Source organism: Rhinoderma darwinii, chromosome 1 (genome assembly GCF_050947455.1).
Source record: "Rhinoderma darwinii isolate aRhiDar2 chromosome 1, aRhiDar2.hap1, whole genome shotgun sequence".
In the NCBI taxonomy this organism is placed as follows: domain Eukaryota; kingdom Metazoa; phylum Chordata; class Amphibia; order Anura; family Rhinodermatidae; genus Rhinoderma; species Rhinoderma darwinii.
Window position 1 is genome coordinate 426,938,422 of NC_134687.1, and position 15,077 is coordinate 426,953,498.

Consider the following 15,077-nt stretch of genomic DNA (forward strand, 5'->3'; position numbering starts at 1 on the left):
ATTGTATGCAGCAAGCTCCCCCTAGGGGCAGCTCTGTATCAAAGAAATGTAGTTTTGACTGACCATTTTATTAACTAGATGTTAGTATGTAGAAGAGAAATAATTAGTTTGTTCTGTTTTTAAAAGTTTTAGTTTTTACTTTTTAAATACTTTCTTGAAAGGCTTTCATATTGAAGATACACACTTCCTTCCTGTAGTATCTGTAAAGGCAGTATAGCAGCGTGTCTGCTTTATTTCAAGTGTCAATTGACAGAGAATTGTCATAAACTGTTTCAGACTTCAGAATATGATCGAGTTCAGCCCTCAACCCTCAGAGGTCAACAAGTGACAGGGGAGATCTGTGTGTTACTATCCTACTTTATCTAGGCTTCCAGCTGTATCGCCCACCCTCTAATGATAAAAAGATGACTCTGCTCATTCTATCCTAGTATACACAACAAAGCAGACATGTTAACTACAGGAAATGTCTGCTAATTTTGAAGCAATATTTCAAGAATTTTGTTAACTATTTTTGAAAAATATGTCGCACATTCACTTTAAGAAATTAATCGGCTCAGGATGTTGGACATAAAAAAGAAATGGTAATAAAAGGTAGACACTTATTTTAAGTAGTACAATAGGAGCCCTTTTCTCTTTTTGGAGCACTTGCATTATACAGGTGGAGCATGTCTTTAGACAGTTTTGGAAATAGAAGGCCAAATGACTGGCAAGCAGGCTAGCAGTTACTGCATAATTAGTCGCCCCTAGAAAACTTGGTGATATAGGTGAATTGTTATGTAGATGTATTGTTTTGTTCAATATATCTGTATGAATTTTTCCACGATATAATTTCATACTGCATCTGTGTTGTTTGTTTTACATAGATATAGATATATAGATATATAGATATATATATAGATAGATAGATAAACAAATATATCTAGCAGCACCGGTGTATGGTGGGTGCAAATCCTCAGGAACAGACCACGCTCCAAACTTGATAATATTCAAAAAATAGGCAGCACTCCGCAGTAAATGTGAAAATAGGGTACTTTTATTGCCCCCTGTGCGCACAGGGGGCAATAAAAGTACCCTATTTTCACATTTACTGCGGAGTGCTGCCTATTTTTTGAATATTATATATATATATATATATATATATATATATATTGCTTTAGCCGTTAATTATTTTTTAGGTTTTTTTTGTTTGTTTTTTAATTTAATTAGATGCTACAACTTTTCTTGCAAGATGTAATTTGTTTCCACTTTATGTTTCTATACTAATGATTTGGTCAAACCATTGCTGGTGTCCTCAAATTTTTTTGTGCATATTTGCATTCACACCCTTTTTGTTGTATGCTTTTACATGCATTTTGCCACATTTTTCTCCACTTCTACATTCTAGGGGTGATGTGGCACTTCTTCCCTGTATGACGGATTACATAATTTCCCATCTGCTGCCAATGTGCAATAGCCTATATTTTTTCTTGCTGAACTAAAATCTTCTCTTGTGACTAATATTACAATAAGAAAGTAGTTTCCCCTTTAACTGAGACGGCTCAGTTCTTTCTATTTTTCTGTTTATGGTATAAAATCAGGGCCGGCCTTAGGGGTGTGTGACCTGTGCGAGTGCACAGGGCGCTGCACCCTCCCATGTAGGGGGTGCCACTGGACTCTGTCTCTGCTCTGTCCGCAGCTCCTCGTTACTCTGTCCTCAGCTCCTCGTTACACATAGGGAGTAAACAGGAGCAGAGGAAGAACCTCCGCCCACAGTGATCCTGTCTTCAAGGGGAGGTGGTAAGTGTCTCTGTGTTTGTATATGTTCCAGTGTGTGTTTATGTCTCTTTGTAAGTGTGTGTGTGTGTTCAATATTAAAGTAGAACAGATAAAATGAAGATATCTGTGCTGCCCCTTTTCTACTCTGCTGCCCCTTTTCTACTCTGCTGCCCCTTTTCTGCTCTGCTGCCCCTTTTCTGCTCTGCTGCCCCTTTTCTGCTCTGCTGCCCCTTTTCTGCTCTGCTGCCCCTTTTCTGCTCTGCTGCCCCTTTTCTGCTCTGCTGCCCCTTTTCTGCTCTGCTGCCCCTTGTCTGCTCTGCTGTCCCCTTGTCTGCTCTGCTGTCCCCTTGTCTGCTCTGCTGTCCCCTTGTCTGCTCTGCTGTCCCCTTATCTGCTCTGCTGTCCCCTTATCTGCTCTGCTGTCCCCTTATCTGCTCTGCTGGCCTCTATATACTCTGCTGCCCTGTTTGGATGTGGGTATAGTTATCAGAGTGTGTCATCTGTGGTGTTACATAGGACTGCAGGTAACATCTACTACATTATCTGTACTGTGTATATATATGCCTGTGTGGGTATATATGGTCTGTATGTGAATGTGTCTTTGTGCTTGTATATATGTGCCTTTTTATGTATTTGTATATGTTCCTGTCTGTGTATTTATGTGCCTGTGTGTGTGTGTGTGTCTGTATTTGTGTCTATATGTCTATATATTTACCGGTGTGTGTATATATATTTGCCGGTATGTCTTTATATTTGTAAAGTATATATTTACCTGTTTGTACATGTCTATATACGTGGCGGTATGTGTAGGGCGGCAAGAGTCCCGCACATGACACCATCCAACTTAAAGGGAACCTGTCACCAGAATTTCACCTATTAAACCAGCAATACCTGGTGGTAGTGGGTGAAAAATAATTTCTATATAACCTATAATTGTCTTCTTAGTCGGCTCTGAAGCTTTACTATTCAGATTTTTAGTGTTCCCACACCGTATGCAAATGAGCAGAAAAGAGTCAGATCTTCGTTTGAAAAGAGTCATATCTTCGTTCCTCATGTCTTTCCGAGTTTTTCCCGCCTCCTTACTTTTGATTGACAGCTCCTCGCCTTCCCCCAGCTCACAAGATCCCGTGCTTGTGCATTGATGTCCTCTTCTGGTGCGTGCGCACAAAGGGACACCGGATTATTATGATAAAAGGCGCAAAATGTTTGCAGACCGTTATTTACAGTCGGAGGAGGAGTTTAGGAGAGGGGATAACGGCAATGAACTTTTTATAGCAGCGGCCAGTGAGGGAGAAGTAAAGTTCAATAGGTGAAATGCTGGTGACAGGTTCCCTTTAAGGTCGGCCCTGTATAAAATATTGATATAAACGAAAACATTCCCTGCCAGACTATACTTAATTTATATTATAGGGCTATCTGGGTAAAAAAATGTAAACTTCTATTCTTTTACTATTTTTTACGGATTTATACGGGAAAAAAAAGATGCAGCGATTGCTTGGATAATCTACCAAGAACGTTATAGCCACTAAAGCAGCACTTACCTAAAACCTGTACCAGAAAATGGTGTCTCTTAATTTGGGGCCAAAATTCCTCACTTCTTTGTTTGGACCGCCATGGCTTTTCACCTAATAAACGCCTTGTTTAAATGTTAGTTATATTAACACTAAAGATGAACCTCATTGTTTTATATATGAATTTGATCATTATTACCTCATTTGTGCCTCTCTGATTATCCCCTCTCCGTGTGCCGATGGAGCAATGCAGTGGCCGGGGTTACCGCTGCTTCTGCCTACAGTTCCCATGATGCTTTGTCCAATTTCTGCTGCTCCTGCCTCTCTCTGCTTCCCCCGCCTCTAAGGTGCAGCTTAGGATAGAAGAGGCAGGGAGGAAGCCGTGTTACTGAAGGAAGGGTCATTGCGCGCAGTTCAAGGAGGATCCTTTTCCAAGCCTGTGATAAATGGAGCATGCGTGACCACATGATAGGCATCGCTAGGAGGACGTACAGCGTGAATTCATCATTGGACACCAGTTGGCACATTTACAGGATGTTAAGTATAATATTACAAAAAAATGTTTGCATTAATGGGCATTTTAATGGCATCATGGGATAACCCGTTTAACTAGTTCAATGTCATCTGTATACAAACTTACTATTGATCCATCTGACAATAAGGTTGTATTCACACGGCTGTATTAAAGCTCTGTGTCATGGCTGTATATTTTAGCACCAAAAACTAGATTTAATCCTGTCAGGGAAATGCAGGGGATGGTTGAAACCGGATACAATTTTCAAACAAAAAGAATGACTATTTATTTATATATATATATATTTATATATATATATATATATTTTTTTTTATTTTTTTTTAAACTGCCAGTAGGCTTCAGTTTCAGGTAATTTCCTACCACAATAATAAAATTTACCATGTATGTGTGTGAAAACTATTGATGCATAAAAACATTGGGTGATCTATATATTTGTGACCACCTGAACTGTCTAATTTAATTTGATAAATTATGCTAGCCAATAAAATCGAAGCCTGGTAGACAAAATGGTTGTGTGGCACACCTTGCCATGACTACCAAAGAAATGACAAATGACTAGTAGCTACAGAAAATGTGTCCCCCACCCTAGTCATGAAAACATGGCAGATTTATAGCCCCAACACTGTATAAGCATGTATTGTTTTGTGTGAGCCTGTTAACTCATTCAATACTGGACATGCATAATAAAAAAAAGATTTTATAATCTACAGGTGCAAACTCTTTATTTATTGGCAGGATAACCTTACAATATGACTTAACTATTTTAGTAGCACTTGTGTATCCATTTTACATTTATATCATTCAATTCCCCTCCCAACCCCCAAGGCTAATTTTTTTTTCTTATGCATTTGTTCCTTTAAAATACAAATCCTGATGTAGAATAAAATCGCAATAACCATATGCAAATGTGGTGAGCGGAACGCAGCGTGTAAATCAGAGGAGAGAAGAGCCAGAAGCAATAGGGAGCGGGAGAGAGAGGGAGGGGGTGACCTGGGGTTAATCAGTTTTACTGCTCAGTGAGAGAAAGCTGAGCGAGGAGAAGGGGGGTGGACGAGGGGAGGAAAGCAGAGACAAGAAAGAGAAGGAATAAGACCAGGCAGAAAGGCAGGAAAGAACAGGTAGGTATAGAGAAATAACAGGAAATGTGGAGATTCTGTTAATGGTTAGTTAACTAACTGAAATACAAATCAACAATGAAATAATCAGAGGCATTAAAAAAAAGGTCCTAGAGTAAAATGATGTGAAAGACGGGAAAAAAAGGAGACATGAAATCTTAGACATGGCCAGGGAAAAATAGTTGAATCTCGAAGAGTGATGAGTAAAAGGCTGGATTCACACGAGCATGTTCGGTCCGTAAAGGACGGAACGTATTTCGGCCGCAAGTCCTGGACCGAACACACTGCAGGGGGCCGGGCTCCTAGCATCATAGTGATGTACGACGCTAGGAGTCCCTGCCTCGCTGCCGGACAACTGTCCCGTACTGTAATCATGTTTTCAGTACGGGACAGTAGTTCCACGGAGAGGCAGGGACTCCTAGCATCGTACATAACTATGATGCTAGGAGCCCGGCTCCCTGCACTGTGTTTGGTCCGGGACTTGCGGCCGAAATACGTTCCGTCCATTACGAACGTAATGTACTCGTGTGAATCCAGCCTAAGGATGAACAAGTTGAGCATAGGAGATCAATGCTTGTAATAGGAGTGGATCCACGCAGATTAAATATATAAAGATAAGGCGGAGAAAGTAATTGTTTGAGTAGGGGTGCAGTCCAACGTAGTGAACTTCGTTGTGATCGATAACAGGTGGATCCTGCGTGTCAGACACGCAGGACCCGCTGTCACCGAAGCCGTTCGTCCTGCTGATCTGACAAGTTTGGGTTTTTGCGCAAGATACAGCTTCTATGTATCCTGGATACATAGAAGCTGTATCTCAAAAAGTAAAAACATTATTTTTTATGGAAACCAATTACAAAGTTGCACTAAACACTAGATCTTGTTTTAGTTATAAAAGAAAAAAAAGGTTTACATAGCCTTTTAGTTGGATGGTGCCCACTGCGGTACCTTCTGTTGGCACCCCCCACATTAAAATGGTCTGCTGTCATACAGTGTTCAAATAACTATACCATATAGTGCCTATATATCAGCGTCACACAGGATGGTGACCAAATAAGTGACATACGTTGGTCAAATAACACTTCCCTAAAGATGTCTATATAACAATGCTGAGCACTGCCACCGCCACTATACACTGCTAAATAATATGCTGTACATTGCCTAAATCACAGTGCCTTAATAAACCCCACCATGTAGTGACCAAATAACCGTTCCACACATAATCTACTAATACTGCTATACAAGTAAAAAGATTTGTGGTGGTCACAAGCCTCGGGTTCCAGGCCATCCATGTCACCCCCTGCAGCAGCGGCAGCTGACGTGCCCTGTGCGACCGCACAGATCGTACACCCTTTATAGATGTATTTTCCTACACAGGGCAGTAAAAGGGATATGCATAGAAAAATGGGATATAGTAAACTGTGCAGCGCAAAACACACATTACCGCTGCTCTACTTTTGCAGCATTTGTAATATATATTGGAAAACAGATTTAAACATCGGAAATTCATTAAAAAGTTTTTTCTTCTGTTACTACTTCTATAAGATATACATATTCTGTTGAGCAGGAAAAGCTTTTGTCTTTTACCATCACTGCTGAGCAGAATCCTTTGTGACGGTACATAGATCAGGTGTGTCCTATTGCAGTTCTTGTTTTCCATTCAGTATAAAATGACATTTGTGCATCAGCATCATGTGCTCCCCTCATTCCTTGTCTGATCAAAGCCAGAGGGATTAACACTATCTGGAAGTGCTTCTGCTACAGATCTTGGCCCAAAAGAATGCTTTGTTTATTAAGAAGTGGCAGGATGGGATAGATCCCCTTCCCCACGGGGCCTGCGAATTACAACTGTCCTCACTTTCAAAAGATGTTAAAATATGTGCAAAATCTTAGTACGTACAAGCTCCATCATTCTACTGGATTCTCTCGGGGCAACAAGATAACGTTTACAGCTTATGGGGATTGTACCAGGGGTAAGAACATATTATTTACTTGGCTGATACCTGTCCATATAGAGCAGGCATTCAGATCACTGATCCTAGGGTTTGAATACCTTTATGCTTAAAGAATTGCACAAATGCTGCAATAGCCCTTAATGTGGGAACATCAGGTGTGTCTAATATCCTTCTATAGGGGCTAAGTTACTTTGTAAATGCAGCCCAACCCTGACACTTAAACAATTTCCAGACTGAGAGCTACTGTATCTGATGCTTATTACTGTTACCTACAGTTGAAATGGGTTTTCCAGGATATATATTTTCTATCTAATCATCTCCCTACAGCGCCCACTAAACCGAGTGCCGCTGCATGTAAACATTGTAATTCTCAACGCTCAAGTACTTACATGGGCCTCCATTATAGTCTGTGCAATGTACATGGTACAGAGCGGCTTTCCCTGCTGCAGCCATGTTACATATATGCAGAGAAAGCCTCGGCCGCAATGGGAAAGCCTCTCAACAATGTATAGGTATATCCTGTATATTGCACAGGTTGCGGGGGCTGCATGTACGGTCCTCAGCACTGCTGTATTGTTAGCATGCAGCGCCGCTCAGTTTCATTAGGCTCAAAAAAAAAAGGGCAGGGGCGTAACTAGGAAAGACTGGGCCCCATAGCAAACTTTTGACTGGGGCCCCCCCTCCGCTGGGTATCACACAGCCCCCCCCTTGTAGATAGTGCCTCCCTATAGATTCCGCCACACAGCGCCCCCTATAGATAGCGCCATACACAGCCCCCGGTAGATAACGTCTTACAGCCCCAAACCCCCCCTGTAGATAACGCCATACAAACCCCCCTGTAGATAACGCCATACAGACACCCCCTGTAGATAACGCCATACAGACACCCCCTGTAGATAACGCCATACAGACACCCCCTGTAGATAACGCCATACAGACACCCCCTGTAGATAACGCCATACAGACACCCCCTGTAGATAACGCCATACAGACACCCCCTGTAGATAACGTCATACAGACACCCCCCCCCCCCCTGTAGATAACGCCATATAGCCCCCCCCCCAAAAAAGGCCTATAGTTTGTCCTACAAAAGAGATGTGTCCCCTATCCACAGGATAGGGGATATATGTGTGATCGCTAGCAGTGATAAGGAGAACGGGGGACCGATTCTGCGGGCCCCGTAGCAGCCGCTACGGCTGCTATAGCGGTAGTTACGCCACTGGAGAAGGGGTATGTTTTTACAAATATAAAATTGAAAAGCCCTCTTCATGAATAAGGGAGCTAAAAAAAATAATCCGGCGGCCTTTGGCCGCTGCATGGGAGCGTGCTTTTGTTCGGTGCTGCCGCTGTGGGAGCGTGCGCTCATAATGAATATACACACCGCAGACTTTCAGTGCGGGTTCCGCACTGAAAATCTACAGCTGTTTTATAGTACAATACATGCGAATGGGGTTTTCAAAACCCTATCCACATGTGGCAGAAAAAATCAGCGTAGAATTGACCGCATGCTGCATATTTTCCAATATGCAGCATGTCAAATCTGTCGCGGATTTGTTACGGATTTCACCCTTTGCAATACAAAGGGTTAAATCAGCACAAAAAACTGCATCAAAATCTCTTTGTAACACGATACGTTGTATTATGTCAATGTTAAATCGGCCTCCCCTCACTTAACTGGTGCAAAATTACTTAGATTCTATAGATTGACCACCTCCTCGCCTCCAATATGCCACAATTTTTTGACACCAAAAATTATCTTGAAATTTCTAAGGGAAGATTTATTAAGACTGCCAGTCTTGAAACTGAAGTAGTAAAATACACCAAATTTATTAAAAGATGCACGTCTCTTATAAATTTGGTGCATCTCGGGCAGTTCTAAGGACCGAAAAGCATAGTTTTTTTTTTTTACAATTCCTTCGTTTTCTGTCGGAAACTTGCTTGCCATCCCTGTTAACCCCACCCACTTTTAAGCCACTTTTTCAAAAGTGGTGAGAGGAGAGAAAAGTTTACAATTATTGTGTAAATATGATGTGTGTTTTTTAGCTGTAAAACTGGTCCAAATTACTTAATAAATTCCTTGCATTCGTTATTATGGTTTTTGAAATTCTGGAAATATTGGAAGGATGAAAAGCAAATAAAAATAATTACGATGACCATCATGATGTCAGGTCTGGTTTTAAAATTCTAAAAATATCTGTATTCATTTCATTCTATGTCAGCGGTAGAAGAAAATATTCTGAGGGGTTTTCCCTATGCTAGTGAAAAAATAAATTAAAAATGTCTTTATAGATTATTCACAAAGTGTACGGGTATGTTCACACGCAAATTCAAAAACGTCTGAAAATACGGAGCTGTTTTCAAGAGAAAACCTCCTGATTTTCAGATGTTTTTTGAGCCACTCGCGATTTTCGCTGCATTTTTTACGGCCATTTTTGGAGCTGTGAGTCTATAAAAAACGGCACCAAAAACGTCCCAAGAAGTGACCTGCACTTCTTTTTCGCGGCCGTTTTTCAAACGTCGTTTTTTCCCATTGAAATCAACGGGCAGATGTTTGGAGGCGTTCTGCTTCCGATTTTTCGGACGTTTACGGCCTCAAAAAATGGCCGAAAATAGGCCGTGTGAACATACCCTACCTGTCACTGCGAATAAAAATCATTGGGGGCAGATTTACTATGACTAGCCTCGTAGCTGACATAGATTCCCGATACGATATACGGAAATTTCTGGCATAAAAATAGTACATTTGCCTCATTCCTAACGGCGTAAAACAGTAAAAAGTCTCAAACTATTGCGTAATTATGCGCCAAAATTTGCACGTTTTTAATGCCAGAAAACTGATGTAAAGCTGTTCTTAAATTCCCCCCTCCCCCATTGAATCTTGTATTGACTCCTGTCTGTACGCACAGTAATGGTGGTAATATTTTTTAGTACAAATTGTCATATAGAAGGTAGAATGCATCATGCAAACTGGTATGGTCAAATTGATAATCCATCAAATCTATTTTTTTCCTCCAGGCTTGCCATTCGTGCAATTTATTTCGTGCAAATTACAATGTATTTGCCTGCTAAAATTTTATTTGATGATCTTAAATTAAATCGGACTTGAGGCTGTTGCCTATTGAGTTTACAACTTTTTTTTTTCCTAGAATTTGTGTAGACACAAGCAACGTTTTGTGCACTATGAGGTGAAGTGGTTATGGCATATTCTTCTATATATACTGTAGCTATGTGTACCTGGGTTTGTATTCTTGTGCTTGTGGAACGTTTGAGGTGATGCGGCCGGCACTGCACTAATAAGCGGTGACGCAGGCACTGAGAACATGGGGATGTTTTGTAGTGTGCCAGCCATGTTCTGTCTTCAGTGCCGGCAATCATTCGTGCAGCGCTGGTCGCATCACATCATGCACACTTCTCAGGAGCGGGGCATTGACTGTATCACACAGCCACAGCCCCGCTCTAACAACGTTCATGTGTTGCTACACTTCGCTATGTGGCCGCACAGCTTAGTATCGAAATACATGAAATAACGGTATTGAACCGTTTGAGGGTGCACGGTGTCTAAACAGTATCGACATTTTAATGATTCAAGCAACCCTAGTGTGTAACTATAGGGGGTGCTGAGGTTGCAATCGCACCTTGGGCCTGAGAGTTCCCAATGGCCACTCTGCTGCATTAGGGAATGGCAGTGTTTAAAGAGTATCTGCACTTAAAAACTTCTGATATGTCATTCGGACTGAGACCCCCCCCTCCAGTCACTAAAACAAAGGTTAGAAGTGCTCAGCTGAGCGCCCTGCCCCTTCGGCTGTGATTAGGGCTCCTTGTTAGGATTAAGACAGGTTCATAAACATTCTATGTGAGCCTGTCTTCAGTATTAGGGTATGTTCACACGGCTTAGCAAAATACGTCTGAAAATACGGAGCTGTTTTCGCCTGAAAACCGCTCCTGATTTTCAGATGTTTTTTAACAACTCGCGTTTTTCGCTGCGTATTTTACGGTCATTATTGGAGCTGTTTTTCAATGGAGTCAATGAAAAACGGCTCCAAAAACGTCCCAAGAAGTGTCCTGTACTTCTTTGACGCGGGCGTCTTTTTACGCGCCGTCTTTTGACAGCGACACGTAAAATTACACCTCGTGTGAACAGAACATTGTAAAACCCATTGAAAGCAATGGGCAGATGTTTGTATGCGTAATGGAGCCTTTTTTTCAGCCTTAAAACGCCTGAATTACGTCTGAAAATAGGCAGTGAGAACATACCCGAACAAGGAGCACAGATCACGATCGGAATGTGCAGGGCGCTCAGCTGAGCACTTCTAACCTTCGCTACAGCGACGGTGGGGCTCTCAGCACCCGGACCCCACTGATCAAAACTTATGATATGTTTGTATGACATATAAAACGTTTTTGGAAAGGGCAGATACTCTTTAATCTTTGTAGTGTGACATCACACTGTATTATCTCCGCAATGGAACATAATTGTGTGCATTATCTTTTATCTTTATTATAGTGTTTATTATCCCTGTGCTGTGACCTCACTGTGTGCATTATGTCCTTGTATTGTTATGGTGTGTTTTATTATATCTGTGCTGGAATATGACTGTGTTCAGCCTTTTACTCCGGCCGACATTCGGCCGGTGCAGCGAGCGCTGATCAACGAGACAAAGTTGATCGGCGCTCGTTTGCTCCTGTGACACGCAGCTATGGATGGGGATGAGCGGTCGTTACTCCGATCTCTCGTCCCCATACATTATCATGTCGGCAGCGCGTCTCCCTGTGTACAGGGAGATATGCTGCCGACAGTGATAATATTTTACTTTTTTAAAACTATATGATCAGCAGATGATTGAGGGTTTGCGCGTACATCTGCTGATCGTTGCCCTGTTTACACAGGGCAATTCTCGGCAACGAGCGTTATGTGAACGCTCGTCTGGGTGATAATCGCTCAGTGTAAAAAACAGGTCATCTCCACCAAAGAGGTTTTTAGCACTAACCTAAAACCTGTATGTTTTCCCTCTTCGACCACTTCAAATTGTGGAGCTAAAATAAATTTAATATTGAATTATCTTTAAGACATTTTAAGGTGCTTTACCATAGGAACACTCGCATGCTGGTCTAATGGTGTTTTATGAATGAGCTTATTATGATACCATTTTCCATTTTGGATTTAAACAAACTAAGTGTTTGGGCATCCAGTTGCCAAATGAAGTTTAATGTAAAGTTAAGCATCTGGGTACGAACAACCTGCATGCATCATATGTCCTAGGGGGAGCTACACTGGGGAATTCACTTGTTGAGAAGGATCTGGGTGTACTTGTAAATCATAAACTAAATAACAGCATGCAGTGTCAATCAGCTGCTTCAAAGGCCAGCAGGATATTGTCGTGTATTAAAAGAGGCATGGACTCCCGGGACAGGGATGTAATATTACCACTTTACAAAGCATTAGTGAGGCCTCATCTAGAATATGCAGTTCAGTTCTGGGCTCCAGTTCATAGAAAGGATGCCCTGGAGTTGGAAAAAATACAAAAAAAAGCAACGAAGCTAATAAGGGGCATGGAGAATCTAAGTTATGAGGAAAGATTAAAAGAATTAAACCTATTTAGCCTTGAAAAAAGACGACTAAGGGGGGACATGATTAATTTATATAAATATATTAATGGCACATACAAAAAATATGGTGAAATCCTGTTCCATGTAAAACCCCCTCAAAAAACAAGGGGGCACTCCCTCCGTCTGGAAAAAAAAAGGTTCAACCTGCAGAGGCGACAAGCCTTCTTTACTGTGAGAACTGTGAATCTATGGAATAGTCTACCGCATGAGCTGGTCACAGCAGGGACAGTAGATGGCTTTTTCCCTTCCCTGTCCCTTGCTTGAACTTGATGGACATGTGTCTTTTTTCAGCCGTACTAACTATGTACTTCATACAAGCTTTCAGCGTTCCACTCTTTCACCCACTATTTTTTTTTTTATCCGAAATAGAACAGATCCTAGCACAAAGGGACTTTTCCCTGAGTAAATTGTCGTTGTTTTTTGAACAAGGATGCAGGAATTTGTTATTTTTTTTCCTTTGAACAAAAATCTTTTTTTTTTTTTTTTTTTTTTTTTATAAAAATCTGGAATATTTTTTTAATGACTTTTTTCTTTCACAGAGTCCCAAAGCAATCCTTCAGTAGAGGGAGCTGCAGGGCTGAACACTTACTACAAATCTGACATGCCTCATAGTAATCTAGAGGTACAGAAGGAAGGATTTAGAATCGTATTGCTAAAAGATTTTCAAAATATGGTGTATAATGCATGGGTTTTGGAGGGTAACTAGAGGAAGAGAGAAGGGGTAATATGAGCTCACGTGGACCCTAAGATGCGGTGTAGAAAGGGGAGCAATGTTTGCTTTTAATAGATTGGTTTGCAACAGTATGGTGTTACAGATGGGGCTCAGAGTGATAGAGCATGAGTGGGTAGGCAGCATAACTAGTAGAAAGCGGCGCTACTGGCAGTGTAGTCGCGGCAAAAGTTAAGGTGCAGCACAAAGCGAGACTGCACAGTGTTAGACACTGCTATAATCCTATTATATTCAAACTGAGGTGAAAAAGGCAGCTGGGATTAGATGGTAGATGAAATTAACCTGAAACCCATAACATTTTGATCTTCTTAAAGTAATTTTTGGAAAGTGCCTTCATTTAATGCATAATCTATCTCCAGTTTGGTTATCTATCTTGCACTTGGGATCTATAATTCTTCTTTCTATTATTCTTTTTCTTCAAACTTTTTCTTTGCCTTCTCTAAGCCCCATCTCTCCCCTTCCTTTTATTTATTTTTGAAAATATTAGGCTTTGTCACGTTGGGTACGTGGACCCACCGGGGCGTACCGCCTTGACGACATGGCAGTTGGCCAACAGGACGCAGGTCACAGTCTATAGTTCGTATAGTGTACCTGTGGCAGCTCGGACAGTAGTGAGACAGGCTCAGCCAGGATTAGGCAGACGTCCGGCGTGGTGTAGCAGGACAGGCGTGGTATACAGCACAGCACAGCACGAGTTCAGCTCAGCACAGCACTTAACCAGGATATCACGGTATACAGGGTACAGGAACGGGGCACACTGGGAAACACTAGGAGACCATTTTCTTAGACAAACTTTGGGTACGACAACAACGCTCAGGCATTGAAGGAAGGGGCTGGGCCCTTCTTATAGTCCAGGGTGCTCATGGGCTAATTTAGTACTAATTTCAGGTGCACCCTATGGGACCTGGCCGGGAGAAGCGGAAGTGAGCGATGGCGCCTCCTGAGGAGGAGATGGGGACCAGCGCTAACAGTTCCATGGCTGCGGGCGTCAGGAGGTGAGTGAAGCTGACGGCCCGCTACCATGGACATGACAGGCTTTCGTTGCTTGTCCTTAATGCTGCGATGTTTGGCCCCCATGGTGCATGCTGCCCACCTCTGTCATATGTATATTAAACCGGTTTATTTTAATCATAGTCATCATAAAACTATGCCATTCCAGAAGCCTGGATGTGTAGGAATACATTTACTCAAGACTTGTCATGTTTTAATTCTGCTCAATGTTTAGAATTTATCTCTGGGAAAGCATCAACTTTTCAGCAAGTGATGTAATATTTCATCTTATCAAAAACCTATCCATTCAGAAAAATCAGACACACTGTAACTCCCCTAATTTTGGGAAGAATATTCTTTTATGAACTTGTGTCCTCTTGGCGGATAGTAAATTTAAGCAGCATACAGCGATGTGTCTTGTCAGTCCTTCTGTAGATCTCCTATATCCGTATATCCTATATTTGTAAGGCTAGGTTCACACTACCTATGGCAAGAATGCGCTTTGTGGTACCATTTGAAATGCACTTATGCCCTAGACGTATGCAACTATGTAAATATATAGTTCCACTTGCCTGCCATTCAAAAAAAAAAAAAGTATACTGTGCAGTTTATGTATTTATTTATATAGTTATTTTGAAAATAATTTTGCTGACTGCACTTTTTAATACAATAAAGGCAACAGTATTATAACATATACCGGCCAAACGGGCACTTCATTGCCTTATGTTTTGGCTATTGAACTCTATGGGTACATATACACTTACACCCGGATATTTTTTCAGCATAAACACAAGCAAGCTCCAGTCCTGGACTGGAATTCAGGAGAAGTCCTCCAGTGGGGTCCCAAATGTCCCTACCGCTGCCTGTTACAGATCCATCCCA